At 40.2% G+C, this 23960-nt stretch overlaps 1 non-coding gene across 1 annotated transcript; it reads left to right on the forward strand.

The window, feature by feature from the left end:
• The first annotated feature begins 1411 nt into the window (after positions 1-1411).
• On the forward strand, positions 1412-1483 carry Trnaq-cug (transfer RNA glutamine (anticodon CUG)). Its single transcript has one exon. It is a non-coding gene; the product is annotated as a tRNA-Gln (tRNA).
• Positions 1484-23960: the final 22477 nt, after the last annotated feature.

A 23960-nucleotide genomic window follows, 5' to 3' on the forward strand; every position in this document is an offset into this window, starting at 1 on the left:
ATTAGGACTGCATATCGCTAGGACAGGAAAATAACCGATACCGGTTCGAAGGAAGTAATCCAATTGGGAAAGCTTTATGGTACAACTTGACAAAAAGAAGGGATAGGTAGGTAGGTACGGCACAACTCATCGCATTCATATCATATCAGAGCCTCACTACAGTAAGCAATTCGATGGAGGGTGCTACAGCTTTGCAGAGATTAGAGATCTGTAATGTACTGACTAGGGCGGAAAGCTGCATGAACTTAGTCTTTGGACTCAAGATTACAGCAATAAGCAACCCAGCATTCACTATAGACGATTTGAAGAAATTCCTGTAAAGTTAAATTGTAATGGTTCGATGGAGATATGGGCTCCACTGTTGCAGAAAGCAAGTCTAGTGCTTTTTACCACCGCACCACCCCTTCGGTGTTGTATTCAGCATAAAACCGAGGAGCCGAATGAGACTGTGAAAATTAGTCACAGTCAGTTTTGCATTATATCCCGCAATACGCATCCTATATAAACGTATCTTTCTGTTTGTGAGAGTTGTTTGCGGATATGTAAGAGACTTACTGTAGTTTGTGTGTGTGTGTGTGAGAGAGAGAGAGAGAGAGAGAGAGAGAGAGAGAGGAGAGAGAGAGACGGGGGGGGGGAGGAATAATAATAATAAGAAGAAGAGCTGAAGAAGAGAGTGGGGTGAGAGGAGGAGAAGAAGGAGAAAAATAAGAAGATAAGGAGGCTAAGGGAATCAGCTAAAATCAGGATCCAACGTAACTGTCTGAAAAAGACGAACAAGCACTGACGAACCGTCACTATCTATAAAAGTACTACCATTTTTCCTCTTATGAATCCGTCTGAATGAGTTGTAAGATAAATTATTGCTAGGAATATCTGAGGAGATTTTTCTTCTCCATCTGCAGTTGAGGAAATGATGGGACAAAATAATGTAACGGGAAGTTTTGATCCCTCTGGGTATAGGTCCTCGTAAATCCTTGGAATAATCTCATCAGTGGTAGCGTAAGTTAGTGACACATTTCAGAGACTAGATATGTTCAGAAATTTCTGTTAATGACCGCACAGATGTCGGCAGATAACGGCTAATGGTGTTTGTTTATGGCGGTCGTCTTACATCCGTGCTTTAGCCCGATGTTTCGTCCTATAGTGGCAGGTGACACTTAATCAACAGCGGAATGACGAAACGGTGACGCACTGCCGTTCAGTGTAGAACGAATCTCGCGAGCGGAGAAACGGAAGGCGCTGCGCGAGATGAAGTTCGGGCCATCGACCGGCCTGTTGGCGTTTCGCCCACCCCACCACATGCGGAACACGTGTTGCTAACAAACACCGCCTATAAATGAGCGATGTTCGTCGTAACTTCTCTTCCATCTCTTTTATCAGACTCTTGAACATCATCTTTCGCAGCATCCGGGGTCCCATGGTGTAATGGTTAGCACTCTGGACTCTGAATCCAGCGATCCGAGTTCAAATCTCGGTGGGACCTGTAAATTTTTTCTAATTGCTATCGTCTCTTTGCTCTCACCATACTTTGAAACCGAATTACTTGCTGTAAAGAAATAGTTCATAACACTCTGAACGTCTCACCAACTGTGCAAAATGCATGATTATATCGCACAGAAACCTATCATATTTTTCGCACACTTACAACTGCGGTTAACATCAACAATTTAGTCATTACTTTTTACATATAGTAACACAACACACAAGATTCAGGAACCGAGCAAATAAGTACTGCTTTTATAGTGTGGTAATAACCATTACTGAAGAGATAAGCATAAGGTAAAGAAGATACGTAACATAACAAATTCATGAAAAGATAGTTCCGTTTCAGCCGCGCTCGCGAGTGGCCGCTGTTAACTGTTGCGCTGCACTTCAGTGTTTACATCGCTGTACTTGTGCTTCGCCGAGTGCCGTCCGTCCGTTAATCTCCGTGTTCGTTCCTGTTCCTTGTGATCTGATCGCTCTTTCTGGTCTTGCTGCTGCTACTTGGAATTTCGGTTGTTTAACCGAAATTGCTTCGCGGGATTAACCATGGCTACAAACCTCAGGAAGATTACTCTGGTATTTGCTTTTGACAAGGAATCCCGTCCTGTTCAGCCGACATCCCTGGAAGTAGATGACTGGATTACGCAGGTAATTGGTCTAAATTCTGAAACCGCTAGCCGGCCGCGGTGGTCTCGCGGTTCTAGGCGCGCAGTCCGGAATCGTGCGACTGCTACCGTCGCGGGTTCGAATCCTGCCTCGGGCATGGATGTGTGTGATGTCCTTAGGTTAGTTAGGTTTAAGTAGTTCTAAGTTCTAGGGGACTTATGACCACAGCAGTTGAGTCCCATAGTGCTCAGAGCCTGAAACCGCTCATACCTGGCAACTGGAACAGGAAAAATACTGTGTTTTTGTAAAGTTAATCAGTGCTTCGACTGTTGATAAAGTGTTACGAAAGTGGGGCTATGAAGTAGATTTTGTGCATAGAAATGGTTATAAAAGTAAGGTTTCCATCTATAGAGCGGACATTCATTACAAAACCGTTCGTGTCTTGAATCTTCCCATTGAAATTGAAAATGATAAGATTAAGGAAGCTCTTTCAAACTACGGAGACGTTAAATCAATTGCAAATGAAAGATGGTCGCCTCGCTTTAAACTGCAGTGTTTTAACGGGGTCCGCTGTGTAGAGATGGACGTTAAGACGAATATTCCGTCTCACATAACTGTTTGTGGGTATAAGGCACAAATTGTTTGTACAGGTCAGGAAGCTACATGTCATATACACTCCTGGAAATTGAAATAAGAACACCGTGAATTCATTGTCCCAGGAAGGGGAAACTTTATTGACACATTCCTGGGGTCAGATACATCACATGATCACACTGACAGAACCACAGGCACATAGACACAGGCAACAGAGCATGCACAATGTCGGCACTAGTACAGTGTATATCCACCTTTCGCAGCAATGCAGGCTGCTATTCTCCCATGGAGACGATCGTAGAGATGCTGGATGTAGTCCTGTGGAACGGCTTGCCATGCCATTTCCACCTGGCGCCTCAGTTGGACCAGCGTTCGTGCTGGACGGGCAGACCGCGTGAGACGACGGTTCATCCAGTCCCAAACATGCTCAATGGGGGACAGATCCGGAGATCTTGCTGGCCAGGGTAGTTGACTTACACCTTCTAGAGCACGTTGGGTGGCACGGGATACATGCGGACGTGCATTGTCCTGTTGGAACAGCAAGTTCCCTTGCCGGTCTAGGAATGGTAGAACGATGGGTTCGATGACGGTTTGGATGTACCGTGCACTATTCAGTGTCCCCTCGACGATGACCAGTGGTGTACGGCCAGTGTAGGAGATCGCTCCCCACACCATGATGCCGGGTGTTGGCCCTGTGTGCCTCGGTCGTATGCAGTCCTGATTGTGGCGCTCACCTGCACGGCGCCAAACACGCATACGACCATCATTGGCACCAAGGCAGAAGCGACTCTCATCGCTGAAGACGACACGTCTCCATTCGTCCCTCCATTCACGCCTGTCGCGACACCACTGGAGGCGGGCTGCACGATGTTGGGGCGTGAGCGGAAGACGGCCTAACGGTGTGCGGGACCGTAGCCCAGCTTCATGGAGACGGTTGCGAATGGTCCTCGCCAATACCCCAGGAGCAACAGTGTCCCTAATTTGCTGGAAGTGGCGGTGCGGTCCCCTACGGCACTGCGTAGGATCCTACGGTCTTGGCGTGCATCCGTGCGTCGCTGCGGTCCGGTCCCAGGTCGACGGGCACGTGCACCTTCCGCCGACCACTGGCGACAACATCGATGTACTGTGGAGACCTCACGCCCCACGTGTTGAGCAATTCGGCGGTACGTCCACCCGGCCTCCCGCATGCCCACTATACGCCCTCGCTCAAAGTCCGTCAACTGCACATACGGTTCACGTCCACGCTGTCGCGGCATGCTACCAGTGTTAAAGACTGCGATGGAGCTCCGTATGCCACGGCAAACTGGCTGACACTGACGGCGGCGGTGCACAAATGCTGCGCAGCTAGCGCCATTCGACGGCCAACACCGCGGTTCCTGGTGTGTCCGCTGTGCCGTGCGTGTGATCATTGCTTGTACAGCCCTCTCGCAGTGTCCGGAGCAAGTATGGTGGGTCTGACACACCGGTGTCAATGTGTTCTTTTTTCCATTTCCACGAGTGTATGTAACGAAACCGGCCACTTCAGACAGGAATGTCCGCGGCGAACTGTTGTTCTTAAAAGTAATTTGATACAGCGTCAGAAGCTTACCTTAAATGATCTGTTACCAATGAATAGCCCGGAAAAACTGATTGAGGATGTTAACGAAGCGGGCCAAGCTGATGTCTCCCTTCACGATAACAGTCAATTTCCCCCGTTAACAACAAAAGGAAACCCTGTTGCCACTACCCGTGAAACTGAAACGCAACCGAAAAAACGACCTCTGGAGATATCTGATAGTTGTTCAGAGGACGAGCTGTCTTGTCCCACTCCCTCACTTCGCAAGCAAAAACAGTGCGATGAGAAGGCAGAGGAACCTGAAGGCAAAATGCGAATGGAAACTAATGAACAGAAAGATAATACACATACGGTACCAGAAAATGAAGGGGGTGTAAGCAGCATTAATTTGCAAGAAACAACAGGTGCAGTAGCCGATTGCAAAGATCAGAATCTATCTGTTAATAAACAAATTCAGGGAGAGGTTGCAAAACTGCAGTCTCCATTTGTTTTCCTCGATCAGAAAGTGAGTGGAATTAATAAAGAACGAGGAAGTGGTGGTCAAACTGAAATCACGGTCAACACCTCAGGGCAGGCGCCGGCAACCGAAATTGCGAAAGCGTCTGCTGCTGCTCCAGATAAGCAGCGAAGTAAAATACCGAAACAACCAAATGAGAATGTAGCTCGTAACCAAGGAAGGGAAAATCCGGTAAGGGCGATCCAAGCCCAAAGAATGTTCGGTCCGAAACGGTCCTACACGAATCACTGGAGGAAAAATCAGAAAGTTTACCAGGAAATCAGTCTGCTTGCGGTACAAGTGAAAACATCAGAAGTAGAAAAAAACGGGACAGTAACTAATGAACTGATTGAAGTGTTATTCCATGTTCAGCCTTCCGAGAAAACTTATATCTTAACTGAACCCTGAACCACAGGAAACTAAATTAGTTCATCAAAACAACTACATAGTGACAGCGCAATGACGCAATCTTATTCTGTCACCACTATAAACATAAATAAAATTACGTTCGGTTTGAAATTATCGGCTCTTAAGGAATTTTTGTACGAATCCGCGACTGATATTGCCCTGTTACAAGAAGTTATAATTTCGGATTTAGTAATTCTCGGTTTTGTCAGTTACATAAATGTGTCTCCTGAAACAAGTGTTGGAACAGCTGTTTTAGTGAGGGAAGGGATTACAATAAGCGAGATGGAACGGCTGGGGAATAGGACTAAATATCTTTGATGTGACTATCATCAACTTGTATTCCCCATTCAGCAAATTCTCACCGAGCTAACAGGAAACGTTTCTTCAAAGATGACCTGATATACTTGTTAAGGAAAACTCCAAGACAGTTATTACTTGGAGGTAATTTTAATTGTGTTTTAAATCGAAAAGATCAGTTACCTAATTTTAATTTCTCAAGTGAAGTAAAACAATTAGTTACTGGTTTAGAATTAAAGGATATATGGGAAATCAAATACCCCTCCACTGTTGAGTTCACTTATGTCACGGCAACATCACGTAGCAGGATTGATAGACTATATATTTCTAAAAATCTTGTAACTTCCGTGACAAAAGTAGAAACCATTCCTACGTACTTTTCAGACCATTCAAGTGTCTTAGCTTGCATAAACCTAACAAGACAGCCGGTTCGCCGATTCAAGGATCAGTGGAATTTGAACACTTCCTTGTTAGTAAATCGTTATTTAGAAGATCTGATTAAAGAAACATGGCCAATATGCCTGCGAGCCCGTAGTAGATATGCCACTGCTATTGACTGGTGGGTTAAAATGGCAAAGCCAAAGTTGAGGAAAGTTCTTATTCAATACAGTGCCCAGAGCGCAAGGGAAATGAAATGCACTATAGAGTATTACTATTCCGTTTTGAGAGATCTATATGATCAAGTCTCAGCAGGTTCCACACTTCGGATAGCAGACATCAAGAAAGTCAAAGCCAAGTTACTTAATATCAAGAGAAGTCAAATGGAAGGGTTGAAAATAAAATCGAAGGCAAATTCGGTGTCAGAAGATGAAACTACTTCCCTATATCATTTAGTGAAGCATACGAAAAACGGGAGAAGGACTTTTATTCAAGAAATTCGAACAAAACACGGTACGATTCTTAGAACCCAGCAGGATATCATGGACGAGATTTATCGCTATTATTGCGAGCTATATTCTGTACATCAAAGTAGTGATGCTTCCTTGGAAGAATTCCTTGACATCCTAGCCCCACAGCTGACAGAAGATGACAACGAAAATTTTCTCGAGGTTGTCAGTGAAGAAGACGTGTATGAGACTCTGTGCGCCTCACCACCAAAAAAATCCCCAGGACCGGATGGTCTGCCAGCAGAGTTTTACATCCGTTACTGGCCAATAGTAGGTGAGAAAATCACGGACATTGTAAACGAGGTTATTCAGGGTAAAATGATTCCGGCTGAGTTTAAGGAGAGTAAAATTGTTCTGGTGCCAAAAAATAATGGAAACAAAGATTTAAATAGTTTTCGTCCAATTTCACTGCTGAATTCTGATTATAAATTAACAGCTAGAATAATAAACAAGAGAATTTCATGCCTTACAGATAAAATTATTAGTCAACATCAGAACTGTGCGCAAGGCAGAACCATTTTTCAAAATCTAGCGGAATTCAGAGATATCATTGCAATAACTTCTGTAACAAACATAAAGTGTGCTTTATTGTTTTTAGATTTTTATAAAGCGTTCGATGTAGTAAACCATGAATATCTTCTACAGACATTGAAGAAAATAGGTTTCAACGATAGGGTCATAGGCCGGCCGAAGTGGCCGTGCGGTTAAAGGCGCTGCAGTCTGGAACCGCAAGACCGCTACGGTCGCAGGTTCGAATCCTGCCTCGGGCATGGATGTTTGTGATGTCCTTAGGTTAGTTAGGTTTAACTAGTTCTAAGTTCTAGGGGACTAATGACCTCAGCAGTTGAGTCCCATAGTGCTCAGAGCCATTTGAACCATTTGATAATGTCATACAGTTGATAAGAACATAGCAACTGGAATAAATGCTAAAATACCGGTGAATTGTCAACAATCCAGGCCGATGCAAATACAACGAGGCGTTCCTCAAGGAAGTCCTCTGTCCATGTCGCTCTTCGCCATTTCGCTGGAACCTTTCCTCCGACATGTCCATGCTACATTAAAAGACTTAACATTATCAGGAAATAAAACAGTTATAAGAGCCTATGCTGACGATATAGGGGTCATTATAAGGGATAATGACGAGGTAACCACGCTAGCAACAGTGATTGATTCGTACTGTAGAGCATCTGGAGCCAATGCAAACGGAAAAAAAATAAGATGTTAAATCTCAGAGGTTTTGATAATATCAACGTCGAGTGGGCAAAATTAGTCCGACAACATAAAACACTTGGGATCACCTTGACAGCATACCCTATGAAAATGACGGCTTTAAATTGGAAAGTTGCAGCAGATAAAGTGCAAGGAGCCATTGTAGAGAATTTAACTCGATATATGAACCAAGTTCAAAGAACACAGTATATCAACTCATGCATCCTTGCTAAGGCTTATTATACTGCCCAGCTGTTTCCAATACCGAGAATGATAGCGAGGTGAATAATGCCCAAAATCACAAACTTTTTGTGGAGAGGTGAAGTGTTCAGAGTACCTGCTAAAGTAGCCACTTTAGATCCTAAAAATGGTGGACTAGGATTAACTGATGTAACGGATAAAGCCTCTGCTCTTTTTATCAAAAGGCAAGTTAATTTAATAAGAGACTCGCGAGAAAGCATAACCAGCCAACTTTTCGAGATCATTAAACCTCCAAGCCTGCTTCCCCCGATTGACGTGCAGAATATCAACAGTCGCTTACAGCACGTGAGGATTTTCTACGTTGATTTTAGTTATGTCAGTGTCGAACTCAGGCAGTCCCGACACTTAACATCGAGAGCCATAATGCGGGAACGAAAGAAAAGCGAAGGAAGAAACAAAATAGAACGACAGTTTCCAAACATTGAGTGGACTGAGATTTGGAAAAACATTAGTTCTAATGTGCTCACGTCTAATATAAAAACGTCATGGTACAAGACAGTTAACAACATAGGTAGCACCAATGAAAGATTGCACGCAATCGGACTCTGTGAAACAAATTTATGTCAACAATGCCATCTAGTTGACACAGTAATTCATAGATATACTTGCAGTGGTCACATGAATATTTGGAAGTGGATCGGGGAGCAAATAGCTCTGATTACAAGACCATCCCCTGAGTATATATCGCTGTCATTGATACACAGGCCTGAAGCACGCTATTTCCCAGAAGCAAAAAATAACGCTGTGTACTGGTTGCTGGGAAATTTTGTTAACTACGTCCTTAACAAATTAGGATCCGATAGCATCATAGAGTTCAAGGTACACATGCTGTGTGAGTTCCACAAAATTAGAAGCTATTCGAATCACAAGAAAAAGTTCGGTAATATGCTAAAAATTGTATTTGAAAGAATGGGCATTCTTTAATTTAAAAAAGAAGACTGTGTTGACAGTGATGTATTGTAGTTACCTTAAGGATACTATTTAAGATTTTACAGTATATTTATGATGTGTGCTTTTTCTACTTCAGAGAGTAGTTTTTTGAAATTTATAAGCTAATGTACAGAACTTATGTGACATTGAGATTGTGTGTCTAATAGTGCCAAACACAAAACATTAAAGGTGCATTATTGGCTTATGCTAGACATTTGGAAATAGACAGTTTTTATAGAAATGTCCTTATCGATTGGTTAAAATCATAAGATTCTATCTGATAAATGTAATATTCAATGGCTGGCACGTTGCCCTGTTCATTTTTGCAGTGAAAGACTGATTATATAGATCTGACCACTTCAGATACATAGATTCAATTAATGTCCAGAAAGTGTAGTTGGAAGGCTAGTCAATTTTATTATATATCTCCTTTCCGCCATTCTCAAGTATTTCAGAAATTGTCTAATATGATTATTAAACTGCTTTATATTTAAAATTATCCCACCAAATTGCTGATATCCATCATAAAGAACTAATTATGCTTCTGTAAAGATTGCAGCTCATAATTCAAAGTGCAGATTTTACTTCTTCAGGTTGAAGTTTGAATGTTTTTAAAAATTTTTTTTTCTTGATGTTTAATTTAATTCTTTCTGGTAATTTAGTCAGTAACGCAATCTTCTGTTGTCTTTCCTTAACGTTAGCGTAATTGAAATGATCAGACCGTTTTGTTTAAATAACTTCACGTATGTATAACTTAGGATGTATTTGGAATACATTGTTTTTTTAATAAAGGTTTTTATAAAAAAAATGATGTAATGGTTAGCACTCTGGACTCTGAATCCAGCGATCCGAGTTCAAATCTCGGTGGGACCTGTAAATTTTTTCTAATTGCTATCGTCTCTTTGCTCTCACCATACTTTGAAACCGAATTACTTGCTGTAAAGAAATAGTTCATAACACTCTGAACGTCTCACCAACTGTGCAAAATGCATGATTATATCGCATAGAAACCTATCATATTTTTCGTACACTTACAACTGCCGTTAACGTCAACAATTTAGTCATTACTTTTTACATATAGTAACACAACACACAAGATTCAGGAACCGAGCAAATAAGTACTGCTTTTATAGTGTGGTAATAACCATTACTGAAGAGATAAGCATAAGGTAAAGAAGATACGTAACATAACAAATTCATGAAAAGTCACAACTAACAGCTTTTGAAGACACAGAGACTCGGAATCATCGTGAAAACACGTTCAACATTTATCTCTGAATACTAAAATCAAGTTAAGGCAAACGGAATTAAAAGTGATCGTGATCAGTCGCCTACGCATCCAAAGATACCGGATACGTCAGATTTGCGGTAGTTATTCACCTGTGCGTTGTTCTATCGATAGGCAACTGGTCATTTTATTAAATTTGTACCACAAGAGTTCTCATTCGTATAATTTGTATCCTTGTCAGTAAAATTCTTCTGAGTTTGTGATCGCATTGTCAACTATAAATTTCCAACGTTTCGGCGACTATTGCAAGACGTCTTCTTCAGGATGTATTGCTAACGCCGAAACGTCGGAATTTTATAGTTGACAATGCGGTCACAAACCCAGAAGAATTTTATTAACTGTGACTACGGCCGCGGAAGCCTGCGTTTACAGTTTGTATCCTTGTTCAAATTCATGAATTTTGTCATTTTTTTCTCCAAATTTTGCAATTAAATTATCTGCACCACTGTCAGTCTTCTTTGTACCTCGCCCTTGTTCTGGTCATTGCACATAATTTTAAATCGTAGACATCTCAGTTTCCTCAGTACTTGCATTGTATATATATATATATATATATATATATATATATATATATATATATATATATATATATATATATTAACCGAGAGAGCAGGTTCTGACAGACAACTTTGTTTTAAGCTCTGACGTACGCGTAAGTTCGCACAAATTCGTGGATGGTACCTGCAAAGTGAACGAGTAACTTGTCACTGCGCTTGCTTCTGCAACAAAACCATTGAGGTGTCTTTAAAAATATCGACAGAGTACTGAATTGTAGCCCTCCGTCACTGCCTTTTTACAGCAGTCTTTCTTTTGAGGGTTTTCGCTATTTTTTAAACTGAGACAACATGATGCTTCCATGCAAATAAATGTCATAAAAATGCTACAGCGTCTGCTGAAAACTTACTCATGCTGGCGAAGTTTCTGAGAATCGCCATACGGATTTGCATCATAAAGAAAGTAGAGAAACAATCGTTTCTGAAACACTCGAATCAAGAGACATTAACGAACTGTACGAATTTGTGGAAAGTAAATATTAATTTGTGTGGTAGAAAGAAACAAAAGTCTCAAAATGTGAATAATAAAGTTTGCTACTCATATTCGTAGTAGAAGAAACATAAATTGCAATATCCAATGTTACCCAACTTTTATGAAATAACGCACAGTCGAGGATTAAATTAGTCATAAGCACGATTACAAACTGTGTACAAATAACTTTGAGTGACAGTACGCTCGGATATGAGGCGGTATGATCACGGAAATTCATTTTATAAATGTTGAAGTTCCAAATTTTGGCTTAATAAAGGAAAGTCAAGGAATACTGGCAATATTCATTTGCCGCAATATTATGGAAATGAGTGATATAATGATTTAGAACGACGATGCTGAAAGTTGATGGAATCGCTAAAACTCAAGGCGCGAGGACACAATGGATGGCCTGTCACGATGTATACAGATATGTAGGTGGATGAGCTTTACTATTAACCGTAAGTTAACGTACATCGGTGGAGAAATTCATACGAAGCAAAGGCAAAATCCGTCTCCAAGAGAAAAGCAACACTTGTGATTTGCAGAACTGTATCACACACCTCGATTTCTAGCGAATTTTATAGCATACTCAGAGGTCGAAAACATCGATCCACTTTAGGGCCGTATGTCTTTCTCCATGGAGAGTAACACGGATTTCGAAAACGATTATTTGAAAATTATCTCAAGTTCTCTACGAATGATATACTACAAACTTAAGAGCTTTTAGCACTATAAGAAATCACCACATCTCAAGGGAAGTATTCATACGGTATGCCTACTGAAGTTTGCGACGATTTTTTTATGTGAAGGGAGGAAGAGGGTATACTGAAGGACCATTTTGGTTCGTGGTATTATGACTTTCAGAGACTTTCCGAATAGACGCGGTCACACTTATGAGGGAGTGTTATCGGAGAAATTTAATAGTAATATCCTGTCAGATCTGTCCAAGTATCAACCTCGTAGAAAAAACTCTTAAGGTGGAGGAAAAGTGAAAGTATAGTATCCTTTGAATATAGGGTAGTGGAGTCACACAGGTGATAGGGAGGCATATAATTACTCCGACTACCTTAGTCAAAAAATGTTTTTGTAAGTGACAGGTTGCTCAACTAAAACGGCTTAATAAGTAGTTGGGTCACCTTTATAACGCACTACAGCAACGAATCTACGTGGCAGGGACTTGAAAAGTCCTTGATACGTTTCCGGGGGCCCCTGTGGCTCATCATGTCAACCCACAGCTCACGCATTTCCCCTACGATAGCGTTCCAGATGAGTTCCACTGTAATGTTAAAAGAGAATGGAATAATGGCGACGTTAGATTATTATCATAACGGTGGGTTTCATCAAATGTCTTACCCATCTTGCAGAAATGCTAGGTTCTATCGGTATGTCTTTTCACTTACATGGCTTCACTGGCATTGGTTTGCTCACCTCACGTCGTATAAAGTTGTCACGAAGATCTTGTCCCGATTGGCATCTTCTCGCGTGTTGCCTCGCTCGTACACGGTAAACGACTAGTAATGAGGTACGGTTAACAGTCTGGCGCCTGCTTATTCAGTGCGCACTTCTGATTGGTCCATCGTCTTCCACCAATAACGACTAAGTTAAACTGTTCTTCTCATTTACGTTTTTGCCTTAGTTAATGACTTTATGCAATCATTATTAAACTTATATCAATGAAACCAATGTTGATGATGTGGCTGAAGGAGCATAGTAGCGTTCAAATAATAAATACTAACCAACAACATTCTACTGCTTCACACTACGCTCAGCATGTGGTTCCCGGCAGTGTATACGGTACTCCAGCATGATTCAATCACTATTAGGAGGCGCTTCCCCACGCTATGAAACCATCTGCCACACAACTCAATGCACGGTACTCTTTCTTTCTTGCTTTTGTCCGATTTATGGCAAGTAGAAGTAAAATAAAAATGTAATGTGGACGACAAATGTGGCAGAAATGCCACAAGATCAAGCGGATATAGTGGGTGAGACATCAATGTGAGTTCACTATAAGGTTCCTCAAAGCACTGTAGCACGATTCTAACATTGTGACAAAGGCAGCTGCCCTGTTGGAAGATGCCATCGCCGTCGGGGAACACATCGAGCACGATGGGATACAGATGGTCTCGAAGCGTGGTGACTGCTGTGGAAGAGCACAAGAGCGCGTGAACACCCTAACTTTCGACACCTTGTTGATTTATTGGTTAATTTTCTTTGAACTCTGTTAAACGTAACATAGACGCTGCAATCTGAGAGATACGGCACTTAAATCTACCACGCTACTGCTCCTGTAGACCCCATGAAACTTGGTATTAGGGTCGCGAGCACTGCTTCAGTTGTGCACGTTTTAAGGAGCTTTTCGCATGCGAAACTCGCTTGACGTAATTGCCTTACGGGCCAAATACATACGGATTTGATAAATAACGTGCAAGGCTCATAATGTGCACAGCTAGCCCTTGCCACTCAGCTAGAAGTTCATGTCAGTGCCACGAGCTGGTAGAACACTGCGGCAGACTTTTATACCCGTTCGCTCGGCATAAATCCTGCTAGATGATAGCACACTCGTCAGGTACGCTGATTCTCTCACTATACAGTAACATCAGACCGGACGTCAGCATGTGTTAAAGTTATACTGACAGTAAACCTATTTGTGGGTTTTGAATGAATTATAGAATATTGAGTTATGAATTCTATCATACAGTAATCAACTTCAGGTGATGAGAATCAAAAGGGTGTAAAGCAAATTACCGTCCATTGTGAGACTGTAGCATTTATTGATGCTTCTCAAATCTGTTGATCTTGTGGAGAGTCAAGTTTGTCTGTGCTGTAGGCCCACACTGTATGTACGGAAATTCACGAAAAGGTGCATCACTGGGTTCTCTGGTAATCAGTTAAATGTGGGATCGACGGTGGTGTGCTTTAGGCCCTTATGGATCTCAGCGCCTCATTTGCATCCTATTCAACTGATCATGTTGGTAGACATTGAAACGTCCCCTTTTATCAATTTTACTAGACTGTGCTTAAACTGACACACAATATTTTTTAGCGCAACGCAATCTGACTTTCAAAATTCCCTACAAAAGAATGGCCCTGACTAACATTAAACTATACCTTTCACAAATCACTTGCCTCACAAAAATCTTCGCTGCTCAAGCTACTGCAATACAGCGAGCGCCACTACTGCCAGCTAAATAAAAGATTCAAACTACGGAAGGCACTAACTACTGATAGGGATAGTTAGCAAATGAAAGATATTAATAGAGAACAAACAATATATTTACCTTGATATCATCATATATAAAGCAGTTCATGACAAATTTCAAAACTCCGCCATCTCTCTCCCCACATCCACCACTGCTGGCGGCTCACCTCCAACTGCCCAACGCTACGCGCTGTTCACAGCCAGCTGCCTAACACTACAATGGCGAGTATTACAACAATGCAAAGCAGCCACAGGCTGCACACAGCACAGCCAGTGATTTTCATACAGAGGTGGCGTTACCAATAAAAAAACCTAAACAGCCTACTTACATAGCCCCCATGCTCCTCACAAAAAAATTTTACAAATTGGTTTGGGCAGTGCCCAATACAGATTTGAAAAAAATTTTTCATAATTACAATAACAAAGAAATCAAATGCACACACTTATTGATACAATGTTGGTCAAAACCTAAAATTTTCTCACAGTCCATAAAGACAGTCCTGATCATTCATCACATTGCAGTATTTTTCTCAAAGTCTGAGCAGTAAAAGAAAATGCACACGGAAGTAGTGGATTTCCATGCAGTCTTGAAGAAGTAGCGTTGTCCATCCAACGGAAAGACAGTACTGACTCGACATGCAGACAGGTAATGGGCCACAACAGAGCAAACCCACAGCGGAGTCAATCGAAGTTTTGAAGAATATCGTTTGGTAGGTCATCACAGAGCAGACCCACTGTAGTCCTGGTAGAGATTACGGTATTGGTGGGCCACCAGAGGCGCAGACCCACTGCAGTCCTTGTAGAAATAATGGTATTGGTGGATCATCAAAGGTATAGACCCACTGTAGTCCTTGTAGAGATGGCCAGCAGCCATCTGCTGCGACTATCAGTGCATGGGGGCTTAATAAAAATATTAATGCAAATAATTTTAAATTTTTTTTTTTTGCTTTAGTAGCTGTCTGTCCGATTACGAAGTCTCGTAACGGTTGGCCCTGACTGTTATTGTTACGCAATCTGACTGCTTAGAACAATAACAAAGAATGAAATGGAAATTTTCATTAACACAGTCAATTAATTAAGCCCCCAGCAACTATAAAACCAACGCAACAACAAGCACAAGAGTAACTGTTCTGTGTGTGGGAGTGTGACTCAACGTACGCATCTGGCACGGTTCTTCTTCAACAACACAAGAAATTTTAAATATCATTTATACTGAATTAATTAAAGAAAATAAAAATACCATAATTACTCAAGAGAACCAGAATTACACTCTAATCCAAGAACACAAGCCAGATGCTTTGTTGACTGAACCTGTAATGACGCATTATTTAAAACATGGAAATAATGAAAAATAAATCAAGTTTCGTTACCTTCATATATTGACCAAAATCACTCTCATAATTACAATATATCTCCACACCGCCTCGCTATTACCACATCTGAACAAGAACCTTTCAGTATCACATCTCAGCAAGCACTCCCTACTAGCACATCTGAACACCAACTGACTACTACGAGCTCTCCCCAAGCAGTGACCTCTAGCACATCTCAATAATGACAGCCCGTGGAGGCGGCGGAACAATGCTCTCTAGCGATCTCTGGCGCTGTGGCTCAGTGTAGCCACCTTTCATATGCCCTTCCTCCACGGCTAGAATTTGATGGTATTTTTGCCAGCATTGGTGGTGAAAATACCACCAAATTCGTCAAAAAAATACAGACAAAAATAAAAGATAATATTAATACGTAAATATCATATAACTAGATAAAATTTTGGCTTTGCACTGACCTTTCAATAACCTATTATATAGAATACAGTAAGCAATACAAATTCTTTCATACATGTGACTTTACATAACAGTTTATACAAGTATTATGTGGTTAAACAGTTCAATCAATAGCGTCAGCAATGACGAATATGTGCAGGTAAGAGTCTCATAACTTTCCACAAACAGTAATACACAATAAATCAGTTTATACAAATATTCACATAAACGCTTTCCATAGCCCAAGAATAAGCAGTTGACAGTTCCAGCAGTAGCACCCAGCAATGGTCAACAGGTGCAAATACCACAAGTAACATTTTTTCAATAGAAACAGTCCATCAGTGGCACCCAGTACTGTTGAATAGGTGCAGACACCAACAAGTAACACCATTTCAGTAGAAGCAGTCCATTAGTGGCACCAGCAATGTTGATCAGGTGCACACAGCGACAGGTGACTTCATTTCAGTAGAAGCAGTCCATCAGTGGCACCCAGCAATGTTGAGCAGGTGCACACAGCAACAGGTGACTTCATTTCAGTAGAAGCAATCCATCAGTGGCACCCAGCAATGTTGAGCAGGTGCAGACATCAACAGGTGACATCTTTTCAGTAGAAGCAGTCCATCAGTGGCACCCAGCAATGTTGAGCAGGTGCAGACACCAACAAGTAACACCATTTCAGTAGAAGCAGTCCATTAGTGGCACCCAGCAATGTTGATCAGGTGCACACAGCAACAGGTGACTTCATTTCAGTAGAAGCAGTCCATCAGTGGTACCCCGCAATGTTGAGCAGGTGCAGACATCAACAAGTAACACCATTTCAGTAGAAGCAGTCCATCAGTGGAACCCAGCAATGTTGAGCAGGTACACACAGCAACAGGTGACATCTTTTCAGTAGAAACAGTCCATCAGTGGTACCCAGCAATGTTGAGCAGGTACACACAGCAACAAGTCACATTTCTCAGCAGAAGCAGTTCAATAAAATACACTGTCACTGATCACACTGTTCATCAGAGTTTATAAGCAGAAATTAAACATGTCCTAGTGGCACCAATATTGTAGAAAAGGTACAAGTAACAGTCCATAATTTTTTTTTACAATCACTGATCACACAGTTCATCAGCAGAAATTAAACATGTCCTTGTGGCACCAATCATGTAGAAAAAGTGCAAGTAACAGTCCATACTATTCACCATAACTACTGAGACAGTTCAGTCATGAACAATAGTTTGAATGCACATACAATTTCTTTAACAAAATATAATCAATGCTCTTACACTAAACATACAAATCATAATAAACACACAAATGATATCAGTTAATTGTCACATTAACTATTACAGTACACAATAACAGTTAACCTATAATATTTATGGGTGTCAGTGCAAGCCACTACCAACAAATAAAATAATATTTAGGAGATAGGTGGGTAGGATTAGGAAAGGAAAACACACAAAACACATCCACTCATCTTTCATCCTCATTAAGTGCTACTGTGTAATTGAATAGTGTTAACTGTGTAAATGTAACTCTGTCCAAGATTTGATGTTCATCATGTGTATCAAGTAGTAGTGGCAGCAATGTATAACAGTCAATAATAGTTAGTCAACGTCATAGTCATCATGTCTAGACCAATGTTTGCCAAGCCAGATCAAATTGTACTGTTGCTGAACAACTGTCAGAGAGCCAAGATATGCAAATACTTCCTCTCTTCAAAAAAAAGTGTATACTGCTTAGTGATTTGACAAAGTGTGTGTGTAGACAATCTTCCTTCTACTTGAGTGTTCTAGTCTGCCATCTTTATCCTCCTTGTTCCATATGGACCAACAAAAAAAAATATGCTCCTCATTTACTTTACCTCTTATCCACCAAAACTCCAATAATCATCAACTTAAGCTCAATACTTCACTAATACCTTTTCAATACGTCGATCATCAATATCATTTATCTTACCTTTTGTCCACGAAAACTCCAATAATCATCTACTTCACCTAATCTCAATACCTCAATAATACGTCGATACATATAAACCTCAGCACCAATATCATTTCACTTCCATAACAACTCTTTCCTCTAGTCAGTCTCCTCGAACAAGTACAGACAAAATCCTAGTGCAACTTCAATTCATCATCTAATACAATCCGAAGACACAATGTCAACACACAACCTCTCGTGTAATCCATCTGATCCAAATCTGCTACTCATTATAAATTATAAGATACATTTTGGTTCCTTGTCCATCATTAACTAAAAGAAATGCATACATGACCTCTAACAGACCTTAGTTCTAATAACTCTCAGTAATTAAGTACGATTACGGAGTGTGAATGATCATAACATTTCACAGTGTGTACACCACTTCAAGAATCATAGCAGAAGCAAACATGTGGAGTATTATTTGTGTCAATTGTCACTTCCTATTTCAATTGCTCACGAAAATGCAGTGTAATACTGTCAATGGTCTAAACCTAGTTTTGGTCTGTCATGTCGTTAGCTTCCTTCCTATTAGCATAAATTTATACAGCTTCCATAAAACCTCCAGCTCATGTGACTTCTATGAAGTTTCTCGTATTAATGTCGTTCGTCGAATTATAGCAGTTCTTTTTCCTTTCTTAAAATATAAGGCACTAAGCGTAAGCAAAACATGCAATAGCGAGTAAATATACCAGTAGAGAACAGAATGTCAACAACTGGATGCAGCACAATTCTTACAACGAGGCTCTGCCAAGCGAACAATCTACAATTAATACCATAGTGTAACCTAGTCTCTATGTTTGTACACAGTATATCAGCATTTCTATATACTAAATTGAAGAGTAGTTATGACAACAAAACAGAAATGTGTAAATATGCAATCCATAAGCAAGGCAGCAAATATGTTATCTATCATAATAAACAGGTCATTAGCATCATATCAGCATAAGCAAATAAATGTTTATATGTAATCTTAATAAGTAAACATGAAGGCGCAAGCAGATAAATCACAAAGTATAACTTACATATCTAACCACATCAGCACAATTAATCAGGTGACAATTATAATTTAAATAAATAAGCACAGCAGGCACATAATAAAAAAAATATGACGTCAGTGAAAAAGCATAGCAGCCAAGCGATGCATAATATACGCAAGTAATAACACTGTTCATTAATCAATAATTGTCAAAATCAGTAAATGTACACAAGCACGTCGCTTCACAAATAATTTCATAGAACATAAAATTTAGCACAAAGTATGAGTCACGTAATCGCGAGCAGCAAATTACGTCTAAAGTACGTACCTAAGTGAAATTATGTTACCTGAAAAATAAACTCAATTAATAGTTACCCTTTTTAGTTTATTAGTTTCATCTTCGAAATGACCTTCTTCCTGAAAATTTTCTCCAAAGCAAGTCGTCTTAACGTCGGACACGCACAGAATTTACCTGAAGGTCTTAAATACTTTATACAACCGTATCCTGAAAAATACTGAACGTTAATAACATAATTTATGAAGTCCTTATAGCTTTATACAGAATTTAGTCGGAGAAATTAGACTGTGTATTTGTTTACGTCTGTCAGTGCATTCGCACTGAGCGCTCGATCAGCTGTAGGCGCGTGACGTAGGAAGGTAATTGTTTGCGGTCAACGACTGCCTTGTGCGGCGCGCAGACTGACTGTTGCTTTGAGTATGTGCCGCCGCCAAACACAGCGCGGTATCCTTGTACTCTCTCCATGTTTACGTAAACTGTTGGTTTCTCACAAGTATGTCATTCCACAAAAATTTTTACGTTAGATATGTGATGTATTCCCTTAGAGCGCCGAGATTTAAGAGTTTCTACTTCAACAGTGTTATCATGTATAATTTTGCGAACTCTATATGGACCGTTATAAAGCAGAAAAAATTTGCGACACAAGCCTTTTCCTTTATGAGACAAACGGTGGGACTTAATTAACACCTTCTGGCCAACTGACAAGATTTTTAAACGACCAGGACGTTTCGCTGATTTCTCTCTTCTAGCAGCCGCCGATGCAATATTTTGTAGAGCCAGGTTGACAACTTCAGAATGCCGCAGTTTCCGTGAAGGCGGAAAAGGAACGATTTCAGAAATGCGATTTGTCGGTGCTTTATTCTTTAATATCAGTGTAGGCGGTAAAGAAGTTGAATCATTAGGAAGTTCATTCAGAATGTTTTGAAAAAGATGAAGATACTGATCCCACGTTCTGTGATTCTGATGACAATAAAGACGACACAATTTATTGATTTCCTTCATCCATCTCTCTGAAGGATTAGATTGAGGGTGAAAAAGTGAAATGAAAATTGGTTTAATTTTACGACGCCGTAGAGTACGAAGCCAAATTTTAGAGCGAAACTGTGATCCATTATCTGATATAACCTTATCAACATGACCAACTTCTTTAAGAAAATGTTTGATGAAAGCGTTAGATACTGAACGAGCTGTTGCTTTGCGTAACGGTGTAAAACACACATATTTTGATGTCAATTCCACTGCTACGAAAATGTACGCAAAACCATTAGTAGAACGAACCACTGGACCGAACAAATCGACTGCAGCCATGTCCTTTAATTTCGCTGGAATGATAGGAAACAACGGTGCTCTGTGAGAAACTGTTGGCGGCTTAGCCTTTTGACATAATTTGCATTTGGCAAGAACAGATCGAATACGTTTTTCCATATTACTGAAGTAGCAATTTTCTCGTAATTTATGAAAGCATTTTCTGGGACCAAAGTGCGCATAACTGAAATGTGTGTACCAAATCAATTTATTGACCCACTCATCAGGAATACAAACTAACCAAACAGAGTTGTCGACCGATTTTCGTTTGAAAAGAATATCATTGCGAACTAAATAATACTGTCTGATCGCTACGCTTTCCTTTCTCCTCCACTTCTCCTTAATGTCCTTCCAGATTGGATCCTTATTTTGCTCCTTAGCGATGTCCTGGAGCGAAGACGAAATAAAGTTCTCAAACGCAACACCTTGAATGTACATCAAACAATAATGGTTTTCCTTGCCGTCCTCTTCGGCACTTTGTTTCAAACCCATAGGTGCACGTGATAAAGCATCAGCAACAATATTTGAAGATCCCTGTATGTAAACAATACTAAAATCAAATTCCTGTAGGTACAACGCCCATCGTGACAATCTGCCATGAGTTAATTTTGTCGACATAAGAAATTCCAGAGCTCGATGATCGGTGTAAACCTTAGTATGTCTGCCAAACAAAAATGTGCGAAATTTTGTGAAGGCCCATACAACAGCCAAAGCTTCAAGTTCCGTAATCGAATAATTCTTCTCTGATTTAGAGAGAACACGGCTTCCAAAGGCAACAGTTTTCTGTACTACAACGCCGTTTTCTTCTATCTCTTGAAATAAATGTGCACCTAGGCCTTTGTATGATGAGTCCGTCGCCAAACAAAAATCTTTAGATAAATCCGGATGTGAAAGAAGTGGGGCAGCAACTAAAGCATCACGAAGTTGTTCAAATTCTGACTGAGCTTCCTCATCCCAACACCAATTAGAATTTTTTCCAGATAATTCACATAAACGAGGTGTGGCCAAATTGTCCAATCTAACAAAGCGTCTAAGAAAATTACAGACACCAAGGAAACTACGAACATCACGTTTTGTGGTAGGAACAGCATAATTATGAATAGCGTCTAGTTTCTCTGGATCAGGGAGAATACCTTCTGTAGAAATAATGTGACCGAGAAATTTCACCTGAGAACGACCAAATTCAGATTTTTCCAAGTTCACTGTCATGCCAACTCGTGCAAAAATACGTAATAATGAATCCAAAATTTTGTTATGCTCACTCCAAGAACGTTTAGCAATAAGAATGTCGTCAACATAAGAAGTAATATTGTCACGAAGATAAACAGGTAAAATTTCATTTAAGCTACGAATGAATGCTGCTGAAGATACAGTAAGTCCAAACGGTAATTTCCGAAACTGGTAACAGTTACCAAAGGCTAAAAAAGCAGTATATTTTCTACAATCAGGGTGGAGTTCTATTTGCCAAAAACTTGCGCGCATATCAATCGTGGATAAAACTTTAATTCCATGGAAATGTTGAAGAAGTTCATCTAAATTTTGTGGACGGTCAGTTTCAGGAATAATAATATTATTTATCTGTCTGGAATCCAGAACCAAACGAATTGACCCATCCTTTTTAAGAACAACGTGTAATGGGCTGGTATAAGGACTGACTGCTGGCTCAACAATGCCCTGATCTAACATGTATTGAAGTTCATTCTTAACCTTGTCTCTGTAAGCCAAAGGAATAGCGTACGTTTTTCCGCGAAATGGTGTGTGTTCTTTTACTTTAAATAAATATTGTAAGCCTTGTATAGTTCCTGTGTGATGACTAAACACTGTAGCATGTGAAGTCAAAATATGGTGCAGCTCTTCTCTTGCAACGTCATCTGGCACTTCAGCTTTCTTAACCTTTTCATTAATTAATTCTTCGCTATTAATTACATCATCCATCGCGTCCCTGTATCTATTGTCATTGTCATGAATAAACACACTGTCGTCATAATGCTCAACAAAAGCATCAGAAGTAAGAAACCTTAAACATTTTGTATCTGATTCAGATCTTGCTAAACACTCGAAAAATTTCAAACATTTCAGCATTCCGGCAACAGTCAAATTCACACTTCCTTCTTTAAAGTTCAAAATTGCCTTATGTGCGTTAAGAAACTCCATACCTAATATAATCTGTGTACTGAGTAATGGAACAATAATAAAATTAGCCGAAAATTCGTATCCTTGACAAATGAAATTTAGGTTGGTCTGTTGTTTAACTTCCACACCTTTTCCAGAAATCGCTCCTCGAATTGTAGTTTTAGAAATAGGTAACACAGGACAGGCAATAGTTCTTTCACATATACGAAAAACTGATTCACTAATGACGTTCAATGGGCTCCCAGAATCTAAAACTACAGTGAACTTATTCTTACCCACACATACTTCAATAACAGGATGTAAAAATGCGTCTACATTATTTTCCTTTTCATCTAGCAAAATGTCTCTCATGTCTTCCAGGCGTACGTAGTGTAAAGTCGTAGTGTCATTACTTTCTGAACCGTCTATATTGCTGCCAGAAGCCGAAGCTGCTAGTCATTGTCGATTGTTTGCGTCACGTCTTTGATTATTCCCGACATTTCGCGGATCAATTTCTACTATTTCCACTTGTCTCTCTGAATTTCTGTCACGCGGAGGATGCCAATTAGGTCCTTCCTGTCTGTTAGATGCAAATTCTTGGTTGTGTCTGTTATTAAAATTTCTGTTTTCCAGTCTGTCTGCATAACTACTTCTTGTATAATTTCGACTGTCACTTCTGAAATTATTGTTAGACCTACTACCCTGGTTATTTCTGTAGTAAGAGTTTCTATTATTGTATGAATAATTTCTGTCTTGATGATACCGATTACTGTTTCCGTATGATTGATCATTCCGGTAAGAATTACCGCTATTATAATTGTCTGTGTAATCTCTGTTAGAACGTCTGTTATTGTCATAAGGCTGGTATCTATTGTCCTGTCTGTTACGTCTGTCATTCTCAAAGTTACCCAAATAACGTCCGTTCCGATCACTATCCCTTTTCTCTGAAAATGTATTGTAATTACTGCTACTGAAAAAATTACAAGAAGTCCCGTCGTCGTTGTCATATTCAAGTTCTTGTAGCAAAGTCTTAAAAGTCTCAATGTCGTCTTTACATCTTCCGGCTAAAGCAATTTGTCTTATGGATTGTGGCATCTTAGTTAAACAAATGCGAATTAATTCAGTCGGGCTATAAGGGTTGGACAAGAACTGATTCTTTCGAATCATGTCTTCAAAGTATTCTGCCGGCGTGCGGAACTCAGACTGTTTAAAATTACGCTGCATAATCAGACTATGTTTGACTCTGTCTTGTGTGTTTTCGGACCAATATGCCGATAGAAATGCATGA

Source organism: Schistocerca nitens, chromosome 2 (genome assembly GCF_023898315.1).
Source record: "Schistocerca nitens isolate TAMUIC-IGC-003100 chromosome 2, iqSchNite1.1, whole genome shotgun sequence".
In the NCBI taxonomy this organism is placed as follows: domain Eukaryota; kingdom Metazoa; phylum Arthropoda; class Insecta; order Orthoptera; family Acrididae; genus Schistocerca; species Schistocerca nitens.